Source organism: Bos mutus, chromosome 1, assembly GCF_027580195.1.
Source record: "Bos mutus isolate GX-2022 chromosome 1, NWIPB_WYAK_1.1, whole genome shotgun sequence".
Classification (NCBI taxonomy): Eukaryota; Metazoa; Chordata; class Mammalia; order Artiodactyla; family Bovidae; genus Bos; species Bos mutus.
In genome coordinates, this window is record NC_091617.1 from 154,807,986 (window position 1) to 154,821,455 (window position 13,470).

General features: G+C 42.7%; 1 protein-coding gene across 1 annotated transcript in view; it reads right to left on the reverse strand.

Annotated features, from left to right (window-relative positions):
- COL6A2 (collagen type VI alpha 2 chain) overlaps window positions 1-13,269 on the reverse strand; it is a 31,188-nt gene extending 17,919 nt beyond the window's left edge. The window contains exon 1 of the mRNA XM_005902337.3: window positions 13,115-13,269. The gene's annotated coding sequence lies outside the window, so the exon portion shown is untranslated. The remainder of the gene's footprint in view (window positions 1-13,114) is intronic.
- Window positions 13,270-13,470: the final 201 nt, after the last annotated feature.

Below are 13,470 nucleotides of genomic sequence, written 5' to 3' on the forward strand. Positions count from 1 at the left end.
ACACATCACACAAACACTCCACACCACACATACCACACACACAGACATCACATACACATCATACACTCACACACCATACACACATCATACCGCACATCACTTACACATCATACATATACCACATACGTTATACACATCACACACACACACTCCACACCACACACCACACACATTATACACACCACATGGCACACATATATTATACATATCACACAGACACCACACACACAGACATCACACACACATCACACACATACCACACACACATTATACACATCACACACACACTCCACACCATACACACCACACACATTCCACAAAAACACACATCATACACCACACACACACAGTATACATACCACACACACTCCATACCCCCCCCACATCACACACATACATCATATCACACACATCATACACACACCACACACACATTATACATATCACAACACACTCCACACCACATATACCACACACACCACACACACATATCACACACACACATCATACACCACACACACCACGCACTAACACACATAATTAAAAAGAGGCCCACATAATTAAAAAGAGGCCCACATAATAAAGTGCTGCTGCTGCTAAGTCGCTTCAGTCGTGTCCGACTCTGTGCGACCCCATAGACGGCAGCCCACCAGGCTCCCCCGTCCCTGGGATTCTCCAGGCAAGAACACTGGAGTGGGTTGCCATTTCCTTCTCCAATGCATGAAAGTGAAAAGTGAAAGTGAAGTCGCTCAGTTGTGTCCGACCCTCAGAGACCCCATGGACTGCAGCCCACCAGGCTCCTCCATCCATGGAATTCTCCAGGCAAGAGTACTGGAGTGGGGTGCCATTGCCTTCTCCAATAATAAAGTGTACTGGTGGAAAATATTATTCTCAAATGTAATGAAAACTTCTAAAAGTATCTACCCAGTGGAAAACACAAAAGCAACAACAAAATACAGAAATACCCAAAGGGATAAATCACTTTGTCCTATGGGAGGCAATCTCCAAGGTACCCTCCTTGGAGTCCTTTCAGCCCCAAATTATCACTGACCACTGTGGCTGACAGAATAACTCAGAGTGTGTTGTGTGACTTCCACATGTGGGACATAAAAGGCATGGTGGCTTCTGCCTGGTCCTCTCTTGAACTGCTTGCTAAGGACGAGGCTGTCTGTCACGACAGGACAGACAGGCTGTCACAACAGCCTTTGCAGCAGCTCACTAGGGGAGGCGATGAGGCCTCCAACTGACAGTGGTGAGTGAGCCATCTTGGAGGCAGAGCCTCCACCCTAGCCAAGACTTCAGATGACCATGGCAGAGCCAATATCCTGCCTGCACCTTGCAAGGGACCCTGAGCTGGAAGCACCCAGCAAAGCCTCCCTTGAATTCCTAACCTGAATAAATTACGAGATAGTAAATGCTCAGGTGGCGCTAGTGGTAAAGAACCGACATGCCAAAGCAGGAGACATAAAAGATGTGCGTTAGAGTCCTGGGTCAGAAAGATTCCCCTGGAGGAGAGCATGGCAACCCACTCCAGTATTCTTGCCTGGAGAAGCCCATGGACAGAGGAGCCTGGCAGACTACAGTCCATAGGGTTGCAAAGAGTCAGACATGACTGAAGTGACTTAGCACATTGTTTTAAATCACTGTTTTTGAATACTTTATTATACAGCAATAAATCACTAATAGAGGCATCAAACTCTTCTTCTACAACATTGTAGACTGAAGATGAGATAATAATTCAGAATTTTGACAGGAAAATGAAATGACCCAAGGATGTCTCCCCAGCTACCTTGTCTTTCATATACAAGAATAAACATCTCAGAAAACTAAAAATAGAATTCCCATATGATCCAGCAATCCCAATTCTGGGCATATATCCAGACAAAACTCTAGTTCAAAAAGATGCATACACCCATATGTCCATAGTGGCACTACTTACAATAGCCAGGACATGGAAACAAGCTACATGGCCACTGACAGAGGAGTGGATAAAGAAGAGGTGGTGCATAGTTAATACACACGATGGAATGCTACTCAGCCAGAAAAAGAATGAAATAATGTCATCTGCAGCAACGTGAATGTAACTAGAGATAATCAAACTAAGTGAAGTAATTCAGAGAAAGATAAATACCATATGACATAAGTGATATGATAGCACGTGTGAAATCTAAAATATGGCATAAATGAACTTATCTACCAAACAGAACAGTCTCACAGACATAGAGAGCAGACGTGTGGTTGCCAAGGGGGAGAGAGTATGGACAGGGACTCTGGGGTAAGTACGTGCAAACTAACATTTAGAAAGGATAAAAAAGAAGGACCTGCTATATAGCATAAGGAAATATATTCGATATCCTCAGATAAACCATAATGGAAAAGAACATAAAAAAGAAAGCATATACCTGTATATCTGGATCATTTTGCTGTACAGCAGAAATTAACACAATATTGTGAATCAACTATACTTCAATTAAAAACAAACAAAGAGTAAAAAATGGATAAGCACCTCAGATGTAAATGGGCTCAGATCTATGCCACCTACACAATTCCTAAAAAATATTCTGCAAGGAGTTTCTGCAAACAATAGGGAGGTACTGTGGATTTGATTCCAGACCACCATAATAGAGCAAATATAATAAAGGGAGTTTATGGATTTTTTTTGGTTTTCTAGTACATAGAAAAGTTATGTTCACACTATAATGTAATCTATTGTGTGAAATGGTGTATGTCTTAAAAAATAATATACATAGCTTAATTAAAAATATTTTATTGCTAAAAAATGCTAATCATCATCTGAGCCTTCAGAGAGTTGTGTTAGTAATATTAAAGACTGCTGATCACAGATCACCATAACAAGGTAATAATGAAAAAGTCTGAAATATTTCAAGAACTCCCCAAATGTGACAGAGACAGAAAGTGAGCAAATAGAGTTGAAGAAATGGCTCTGATAAACTTGCTCAATGCAGGGTTACCACAAGCTGCTGATTTGTAAAAACCAAAATATCTGCAAGGTTCAATAATGTGAAGTACATTAAAATAAGGTATGTATGTAACAGCTCTATTAAAGCCACCAAACATCCATTTATGATTAAAAAAAATCAGACAAGGCAAAACCTCCTAAGAGATTTAGGAGTTGGATTAACACCATAAAGGATATAAATTTCAAATCAAGAAAAGTTATGACAAACCTTAACAATGTATTAAAAAGTAGAGACATCACTTTGCTGACAAAGGTCCATCTAGTCAAAGATATGGTTTCTCTAGAAGTCATGTACAGATGTGAGAGTTGGACCATAAAGAAAGCTGAATGACAAAGAATTGATGCTTTTGAATTGTGGTGCTGGAGAAGATTCTTGACAGTGCCTGGGACTGCAAGGAGATCAAACCAGTCAATCCTAAAGGAAATCAACCCTGAATATTCATTGGAAGGACTGATGCTGAAGCTCCAGTACTTTGGCCACCTGATGCAAAGAGATGACTCACTGGAAAAGACCCTGATGCTGGGAAAGACTGAAGGCAGGAGGAGAAGGAGACAACAGAAGATGAGATGGTTGGATGGCATCACCGACTCAATGGACATGAGTTTGAGCAAACTCTGGGAGACAGCGAAGGGCAGGGAAGCCTGGTGTGCTACATTCCAGTGGGTTACAAAGAGTCAGACCCAAGTTAGCAACTGAACAACAGCAATCAAATTTTACACAAAGCTAAAATAGATGTTTTTGTCTTCATGGGTCACAGACTCCTTTAAGAATGTGGACAATTTTACCTGACACAAATACACAGATTACTCATATACAGAAATCAGATTCCTTATTACTTCAGTGGACCCGTCTATGGAACTGACTCTGGATTTGAAACTCCTGCCCTTGAAGAATGACCATTAGAGTACAAAAATTAAAAAAGACAAAGAGTGTTGATCTCACTCTATTACTCACTGTTGTGTTGGAAGCCAATGCAATAAGACAGTAAAAAGAAACAAGTATAAATCTTGTAAAGGATGAGATGGGAACTCCTTATTAAAGATGGTACTATCTACCTAGAAAACTCAATAAGATAAACTGAACAAAGTTTAGGGGAGAGAGAAACGGGTTTCACTGAGGCAGTTATAAGAAAAATACATAAAAATCTACAGGTTTTCTTCTATCAGGAACGACCAATTAGAAAAGGTAATGGAAAAAATACTGTTTACACTAGCAAGAAAACCAAAATAAATCCAAGGAATAAACTTAACAAGAACCTAAGGATGTGCATGACTTATGGAAAAAACTCAAAAAATTTCCAAAGAACACAGTTGGAGAGAAAAACCTTGTTTTTAGATGAGAGACACAATACTTAAGAATATCAGTTATTTCAGAATATCAGTTATTTCTAACCAAATCTATAATTGAATGTAATTTTGACTAAAATTTCCAATAAATTTTCTTTTTTGCCATTATTTGTTGACAAAATAAATTCTAGGTTCATCTGAAGGAATAAATAAGAGTAGGTGAGAAAAATAAAAAATGAAGGTTGATAAAATTTATGCTATCAAGTATAATAATGGAATACAATCACAGTAATGAAGTATTTATTGTTTTGGTGTTGGAAATGGCCAGAAGACCACACAGCAGCGGCATAAAACCAGATGAGAACTGAAAAGATGAGATGGCTGTTTTCAGAGCAGTGAAAGAAGGCTGGGAAAAGGGCTCACAATATGACTGAAAGTAATCCTACCTCATGCAGGGCACCCAAATAAAATCCAGGAGGAGCAAATAACTGTGTGTAGAGCATGGACTAAAAAGCCTTTGAAGAAAATAGAAAAGATGAAGTGGCATGAAATGCCTATGATTACTCTGCACCAGATGGTACACTGCAGACTTTTAACCTTTACAACAGCCCTTGGATATTAGTGCCAATATAACCTCCATTTCGCAGATGAGGAAACTGAGACCAAGATAGGTACCTTGTCCGAGGTGCTCAGCTAGTAGCGGAGCTCCAAATCCAGGCAGCATGGTTTTGAGTCCACAGTCGTGATAAGTGGGCTCTCACATATCACCTTTATTACAACAAAGCGACATGGGCAGAGTGGACCAAGAGCCAGGCAACCATCTTCCCAATGCTTGATCAAGATTTAGCATTTTTAAGGTTTAAACATTTTGATAGCCTGTTATTGTGTATATATTTACAACTATAATATGTTATTTTCTGTTGTAAACTTTTTATTAATATATAATATCCTTCTTTGTCTCTTACAACTCTTTTTGATTTAAAGTTCACTTTACCTGGTGTTGGTATAGCTGCCCCTGCTCTCATTCGGTTCCTATTTGCATGGAATAGCATTTTCCATCCTTTCATTATCAACCTATTTGTGTCTTTGGATCTAAAGTGAATCTTCTATAGACAGTATTTAGCTGTATGGTGTTTTTTAAAGTCCATTCAGCCAGTATCTGTGTTTTGCTTGGACAGTATAATCCATTTAAAATTCAAATAACTATTGATAAGGAGAGAATTACTTCTGTAGTTTTGCTATTTGTTTTCTATGTACCTTATAGTTTTTTGTTCCTCATTTTCTGCATTACTTTCTTCCTTTCTGTGTAGCTGATTGTTGTAGTAAAACATTTACATCCCTTCCTCATTTCTTTTTGAGTTTTTAGGTACTTTCTTTATGGTTACCAAGGGATTAACTTAACATTATAAAATTATAACAATATAATTGGAATTTATGCCAGTTTAACTTTGTGCTGCCTGCCCAGTCATGTCCGACTCTTTGCGACCCCATAGACTGGTAGCCCCCCAAGGTTGCTCCATCCATGGAATTTTCCAGGCAAGAATATCGGAGGGGGTTGCCATTTCCTACTCCAGGGGATCTTTCCCACCTAGGGATAGAACTTGTGTCTCTTGTGTCTCCTGCATTATCAGGCAGATTCTTTACCACTGTGCCACCTGGGAAGCCAGTTTAAGTTTGACAACATACACACAAAAAACTGCTCCAAAAACACAAGCAAATATTATTTGTAATGCATTGGTCCCTTAAATTATGTAGAAAACAAAATGTGGAGTTACAAACTGAAGTTACAATAATACAAGTTTCAAGAAGAACAGAGCTGAAGGAATCATGTGTGCAATTTCAGACTACACCACAAAACTACAGTAATCAAAACCATATAGTACCGGCACAAAAACAGACACAGATCAACAGGAAAGAACGGAGAGCCCAGGGCATAAACCCATGCACTTACGGTCATTAATCTATGACGAAGGAGGCAAGAATATACCATAAAGAAAAGACAGTCTCTTCAATAATTGGTGCTGAGAAAACTGGACAGCTAAATGTAAAGGAGGAAATTAGAACGTTGTCTAACACTATATACAAAAATAAACTCCAAATGGATTGAAGATCTAAATGTAAGACTGGATACCATAAAACTCCCAAGGGAAACAAGGGCAGAACACTCTGACATAAATTACAGCACAATTTTTTTTTTTCTGCTCTATCTCCAAAAACAAAGGAAATAAAACCAGAATTAAACAAATGAAATCTAATTACACTTAAAAGCTTTTGCACAGCAGAGGAAACCATTGACAAAAAGACAACCTGCATAATGAGAAAAGGTATTTGCAAATGATACAACCAATAATGGGTTGTGTGTGTATGTGTTAGTTACTCAGTTGTGTCCAGCTCTTTGCGACCCCATGAACTGTAGCCTGCCAGGATCCTCTGTCCATGGGATTTCCCAGGCAAGAATACTGGAGTGGGTTGCCATTTCCTTCTCCAAATAAGGGGTTACTATCCAACATATATAAACAGCTCATACCTAGTTAAAAAATGGGCAGGAAAACTGAATATTTTTCCAAAGAGGAAAGGCAGATGGCCAAGAGGTACAGGAAAAGATTCTCAATACTGCTAATCATCAGGGAATTGCTAATCAAAGTCACAATAAGACATCAGCTCACACATGTCAGAATGGTTATCATCAGAGAGAATACAAATAACAACTGTTGATGAGGATGTGAAGAAAAGGAGACCCTCACGCACTTTTGAAGGGAATTGGTGGATTCCACCGTGTAATCAGTTGGTGCATCCACTGTGGAAAACAGTATGGAGGCTTCTCAAAAAAACTAAAGATGGAGCTACCATATGACCCAGCAATTCCACTCCGGGGTATACATTAGATTAATTATTGTTTTTTTAATTTTTTTTTAAACATGTATTAGTCTCTCAAATCATGTAGAAAATAAGTGAGTTATATGCCATTGTTATAATAATAGCTTTATAAAATTGCTCATGTGTTTACCTTTACTGAGATCTTTGTTTCTTCATATGACTTCAAGCCACTGTCTATTGTCCTCTCATTTCACCTGCAGGACTCTCTTGAGCATTTCTTATAGGAGGATCTGGTGATGAACTTCTTCAGCTTTTGTTTATCTGTGAAGTTTTTAAGTTTGCCCTCAATTTTGGGGGACAGTTTTGCTGGATATAGAATTTTTGGGTGACAGATTTTTTTTCTTTTAGCATTTTGAATATATTAACCCACTGCCTCTGGTTTCCAGAGTTTCTGATGAGACATCTTCTGGTAACATTATTGAAGTTCCTTTGGATCTGATGAGCCACTTCTTTCTTGCTGATATAAAATTTTTCTCTTTTGTTTTTGTCTTTTGACAGTTTGATTATACTGTGTAACATGTGAGTCTCTTTAAGTTCATCTTATTTGTCTTAGATGTTTATATTCATGTCATTCATCAAATTTGGGAAGTTTCTTCACATGTTTCATCTGCCCCTTTCTCTCTCTTCGCCTTCTGTGACTCCTAAAACTGTATGCAGGTCCTTTAGGTTCTGTTCACTTTTCTTTAATCTTTTTTTCTTTATGCTCCTCAGACTCATAATTTCCATTGTCTTATCTTCAATGTCACTGATCCTTTCTTTGCTCAGATTGGCATTTGAAGCCCTCTAATAAGTAAAATCATTGTGCTCTTCTGCTCTATTAAATCTTTTTTGATTCTACCAGGTTTTCTATTTATCGATATTTCTATTTTATTAATACATTATTTTTTACTTTCTTCACATCTTCCTTTAGCTCCTTGAGCATCTTTAAGATAGTTGTGTTAATGTCTTTGTCTAGTAGATCCACCATCAGGTCTTTCTCAAGGATGGTTTTGGTTGGTTTACATTTTTTCCATTGAATAGGCCATATTTTCCTGTTCATTTACTTGCCTTTTGATTCTTGTTAAAAACTAGACATTTGAATCTAATATGTAACTCTGGAAATCAGATTCTTCTCCTTCCCTAGAGTTTGCTATTTTTGATTGTTTTTGTTTTATTTATGTTGTAGGCTGTCTCTGTGCCAAGGATCAGCCTGAACAGTAAAGGTGCATGTGTACGTGCTAAGTCACTTCAGTTGTGTCTGACTCTTTGTGACCCCATGGACTGTAGCTTGCCAGGCTACTCTGCCCATGGAATTCTCCAGGAAAGAATACTGGAGTGGGTTGACATTTCCTTCTCCAGGGGATCTTCTTGACTCAGGGATCGAACCTGCATCTCTTATGTCTCCTGCATTGGCAGGCAGGTTCTTGACCACTTTGGACTTGGGAAGCCCTGAAGAGTAATGGTAAGGTCTTCTTATATCCTTCCTGAGGCTGTACTTTCCCCTAGATATGTGCAGTGCCTGTCTAATTTCCCCTGTATATGCAATTGCTTTCCAATGTTATAGTCTTCAATGTCTGACTTCCAAAATGAGAAAAAAAGAAAAATAAAAGGGTGGGGGAGGTGGCAGTCTTTTAAATCCCCTGAAAGTCAACTCAACCAGAGAGGGTAAGGCTTGTAATGACAGGGAAAAGTGTAACAACAATGGAAGCCTCAAAAGATTTAAAAAGAAAATATCATGAAAAGTATCTTCTCTGATTACAATGGGATGACTTTAGAAGTCAGTAACAGAAGGAAAACTAGAAAATTCACAGAATTGTGGGAATTAAACAACTCACTCTTAAACAACCAAAAGATTAAAGAATAATCACTAGGGAAATTAGAAAATACTCACAGACTGATAAAAATGAAAACAAGACATACTAAATACATGAAACACAGTAAAAGCAGTATGAAGGAGAGAATTTACAGCTGTAAGTGTTTACATAAAACAAGAAAGATCTCAAATCAATAACCTAACTTTACAATTTAAGGAACTAGGAAAAAAAAAAACAAACTAAGCATACATCTAGCAGAAGGAGTGAAATAATAAACATTAGAGCAGAGATAAATGAAATGGATAATAGATAAACAGTAGAAAAAAATCAATGAAACCAAAAGTTGATTCTTCAAAAAGTTCAACAACACTGACAAACCTTTAGCTAGATGGACTAAGAAAAAAAGAGAGAATACTCAAATCACTAAAATCATAAATGAAAGTGAGAAATTACTACTTATTCTACAGAAATAAGAATTATGAGGGTACTATAATCAGTTGCACATCAACAAATTAGATAACCTAGATGAAATGGACAAATTCCTAGAAACACAAAACCTATAAAGAGAAAATCATGAAGAAAAATCTGAGTATTATTAGTAAGGAATTTGAATCAGTAATTGAAAATGTGACAAAGAAAAGCCCTGGACCTGATGGCTTTATTGCAGCCATGAAATTAAAAGACGCTTACTCCTTGGAAGGAAAGTTATGACCAACCTAGATAGTATATTCAAAAGCAGAGACATTACTTTGCCAACAAAGGTCCATCTAGTTAAGGCTATGGTTTTTCCAGTGGTCTTGTATGGATGTGGAGTTGGACTGTGAAGAAAGCTGGGCACTGAAGAATTAATGCTTTTGAACTGTGGTGTTGGAGAAGGCTCTTGAGAGTCCCTTGGACTGCAAGGAGATCCAACCAGTCCATTCTGAAGGAGATCAGTCCTGGGTGTTCATTGGTGGGACTGATTTCGAAGCTGAAACTCCAATACTTTGGCCACCTCGTGCAAAGAGTTGACTCATTGGAAAAGACCCTGATGCTGGGAGGGATTGGGGGCAGGAGGAGAAGGGGATGACAGAGGATGAGATGGCTGGATGGCATCATCGACTTCAACATGAGTTTGGGTAAACTCCAGGAGTTGGTGTTAGACAGGGAGGCCTGGTGTGCTGCGATTCATGGGGTTGCAAAGAACTGGACACGACTGAGCAACTGAATTGAACTGAACTGATGAAGCATTTAAAGTGGAACTAATATCAATATTTCTCAAACCTATCCAAAAAAATTGAAGAAGAGGGAATCCCTCCAAACTCATTCTATGAAGTCAGCATTACAGATGGCATCATTGACTCATAGAATATGAATTTGAGCAAACTCTGCAAGACAGCGAAGGACAAGGAAGCCTGGTGTGCTGCAGTCCAAGGGGTCACAAAGAGTTGGACTTAGCAACTTAGCAACTGAACAATATTACCCCTGATACCAAAACCAGATAGACACTACAAGAAAAGAAAACTACAGCCTAAAATCCTCAACAAAATATTAGGAAACAGAATTCAACAGGATGGAAAAAGGGTTAGACATCACGATCAAGTGGGATTTATTCCTGAATGCAAAGATGGTTCAACATATGAAAATCAATTAACGTAACACACCACATTAATAGAATGAAGGAAAAACCCACATGATCATCTCAACTGATGCAGAAAAATCTTTTGATCAAATTCAATATCCTTTCATGATTCAAAAACTCAACAAAGTAGGACTAGATGGAAACTATCTCAGCATAATAAAAGCCATTTATGAAAATCCCACAGTGAATATCAAACTCAATCGTGAGAAACTAGAAGTTTTTCTAAGGTCAGGAACAAAACAAGATGCCCATTTTAACCACTTCTATTCAACATAGTATTGGAAGTCCTAGCCAGAATAATTAGGCAAGAAAAAGAAATAAAAGATAGACGTAAAATTATCTCTGTTCACAGATGATATGATCTTCCATGTACAAAAGAGTCCACAGAAAGAAACTGTTACATAGATGAATTAATTTAAGTAGCAGGATACAAAGTCAACACAAAAATCATCTGCATTTCTATACACCAACAATGAACAACACAAAAGGTAAATTAAGAAAACAATTCCATTTGCATTAACTGCACTGTTGCTGTGTGATCTGGCCCAACCCCAACGAGTACTCAGGGTAGGGGCTGGCCTCCAGGTCCTGTTCAGTGAGCAGAACCCCATGAGTCCTGCTTCTCTGCAGATGTACCCCACACCAGGGTCCCCCGGCTCTGCACAAATGCTTGAAAGGAGTCACAGGAGGGATCAATCCAGTGGAACGTGCGGTGGGGTTTAAAATAAAAGAATCAAACTATTTGGGTTTTTCTTAAAATAATCATGAGAGCCAAGTTTTCCAGGTATCATAAAGCATTCATGGCAGCAAACACGGTCTCCCTCCACTCTGTACCTGGAGACCCTGTCCTACAGATGAGAAAATGGCAATGGAGAGGAGGGCAGGCTCAGCCCACACCCTCTGCTGAGGCCTGGGAAGACCCCTGGGTCCTGCTCCTTCTCCCAGGCACTGGCCCATTCCAGGGAGCTCGACTGACCTGAGGGACCTCAGGCAGGTCCACTGCACAACAGAGCCACCCGTGCTGGCTGGCGATGCAGAGTCCACCGGGTGTGGATGTGCCCTGCCTGACCAGGTGACCCAGCGGCTGGAGCCTGGTCTCTTGTATGTTGCCTTGCCTGTAGCTTCCACCTTGGACAGGCCCAACAACTGCCCCCAACCTGCTGCGGTCTTCACAGCCCTGCCCCCAGGTCACTTTCATCAGCCCAGGGTGGCAGCTTTGCAGTGGCCAGAGTATTTCAGAGGTCCATTGAGACCCACGTCTGGCCGAATGGACACATCTCTGCCCCTTACATCTAGCCCCTCCAGTCACCTATGCCCCAGGGCCCAGGCCCTCTTCCCACCCCACCTCCTGCCTCCAAGCGACAGGAGGAAGCAGACCACTTCCCTCCTTCCTGGGAGCCCCAAATACCCATCAGGCCTCCTGGCCCTGGTGAGGCAGACAGAGGCAGGCAGGGAATAAACCCTGCTATGAGGGCCTCCAGGCCAGAGCTCCTTTACTGGAAACTAAACCCAGGGAAATGTGTGGACCTCAAGCCTCCTTCTTTTTGGGTGTCAATCTGCAAGTGAAGAGCCTTTCCTTGGGGACAGCTGGGTGGCCTAGGGGTGTGGGAGCTGTCAGCTTCCTTCCTAGGTGCAGGGGAGGATGTTTGGGGGCCCTGGGCAGGATGGCAGGCACACAGGGGTGGCATCCTGCTGTTTTCAGTCGTCCTTACTGGTATCAGCAGTTATTCCCAGCGGCAGACCTCCCCTCACCACCCCAGAGGGTGCTGGGCCCTGTCCCTGGCTCTGCTGGGGTGGATCCTGAGGATCCGGGCGGGTGTGGGGCCGGCCCATAAGGGGAGCCGCCCAGCATAGTCAGCACCCGCCCTGCCCCCCGCGCTCCCCTCAGTCTCCCTCAGCAGACTCTCGGGTCGGGGGCAGATGCTCAGTGGACACCTCCAGCCTCAGAGGAATGGGGCAGGCTGGGCTCCTGCTGGCTCCTGGGTAGGCGGGGTGTGAGTGTGACTCCCCTTCCCCTGCTCTCCATCGGAATGTCAGGGACCCCTCCTCCCCTGAGGCCCACTGCAGGGAAGCTGGCCCCTCGGACCTCATTCTAGGGACGAGTCTTTCTGGGGAGGAGGGACAACCGCTCCCTCTCAGCTGAGCCGAGGAGGGGGGCCAGCAACCCTGGACACTCCGTGCCCAGTTTCGTGTTGGGGGGGAGTCATCCCATGGGAGTGAGTTGGGCTCCTCAAACTCTAGAGATGTCCCCAGGCACGAGACACAGGACCGAACCCTCCAGGAACGGCCAGGGGTCAGGATGCAGATGGGGGACCGGGCGTAGATGGCAGGCGCCCGGAGCCCCAGCACGGCGCCCCGAAAGGGGACCCGGCTCTGCCCAGGAGAGAAGGGGGCAGCCGGATGGGTCCCCGCGCGAGGCGCCCCAGGAGCGTACCCGGGGGCTCCAAGCGAGGCCGGCAGTGCAAGTGGGAGCACCGCGGCGGGGGTGGACCCCACCGGGCAAGACCCAACTTCCCGCGTCCCCGCTGCGCGGCACTGAGCTGCCAGTGGCCTTACCTGACCGTGCTTCGGGCGCCCTCGTCGGACTCGTCCGGAGCGAAGAGGCTCCGGGTCCTGACCGCGCAAGACGGCGCCGAGTGGGCAGAGGGAGGGGCGGCGGGAAGGGCCGCCGCCAGACCCCGCCCCCGCCCCGCCTCGTCCCGTCCACCGCCCGGCGCCCCGGGCAACTGCTCCGCGCCCCCGCCCCTCCGCGGCCAGACGGCGGCCACCGGGCGGCGCTGCGGCCACGTGGATGGCGGCAGGGCGGGGCCGGGAGGCGACCCGAGGGGACAGGGGTGCGGGTGGGGCGGGAAGGGACCCCAGGGGGCAAGGGTGCGGAAGAGAGGCCCCTCTGCGGTCCCTGCTAAGTCAGG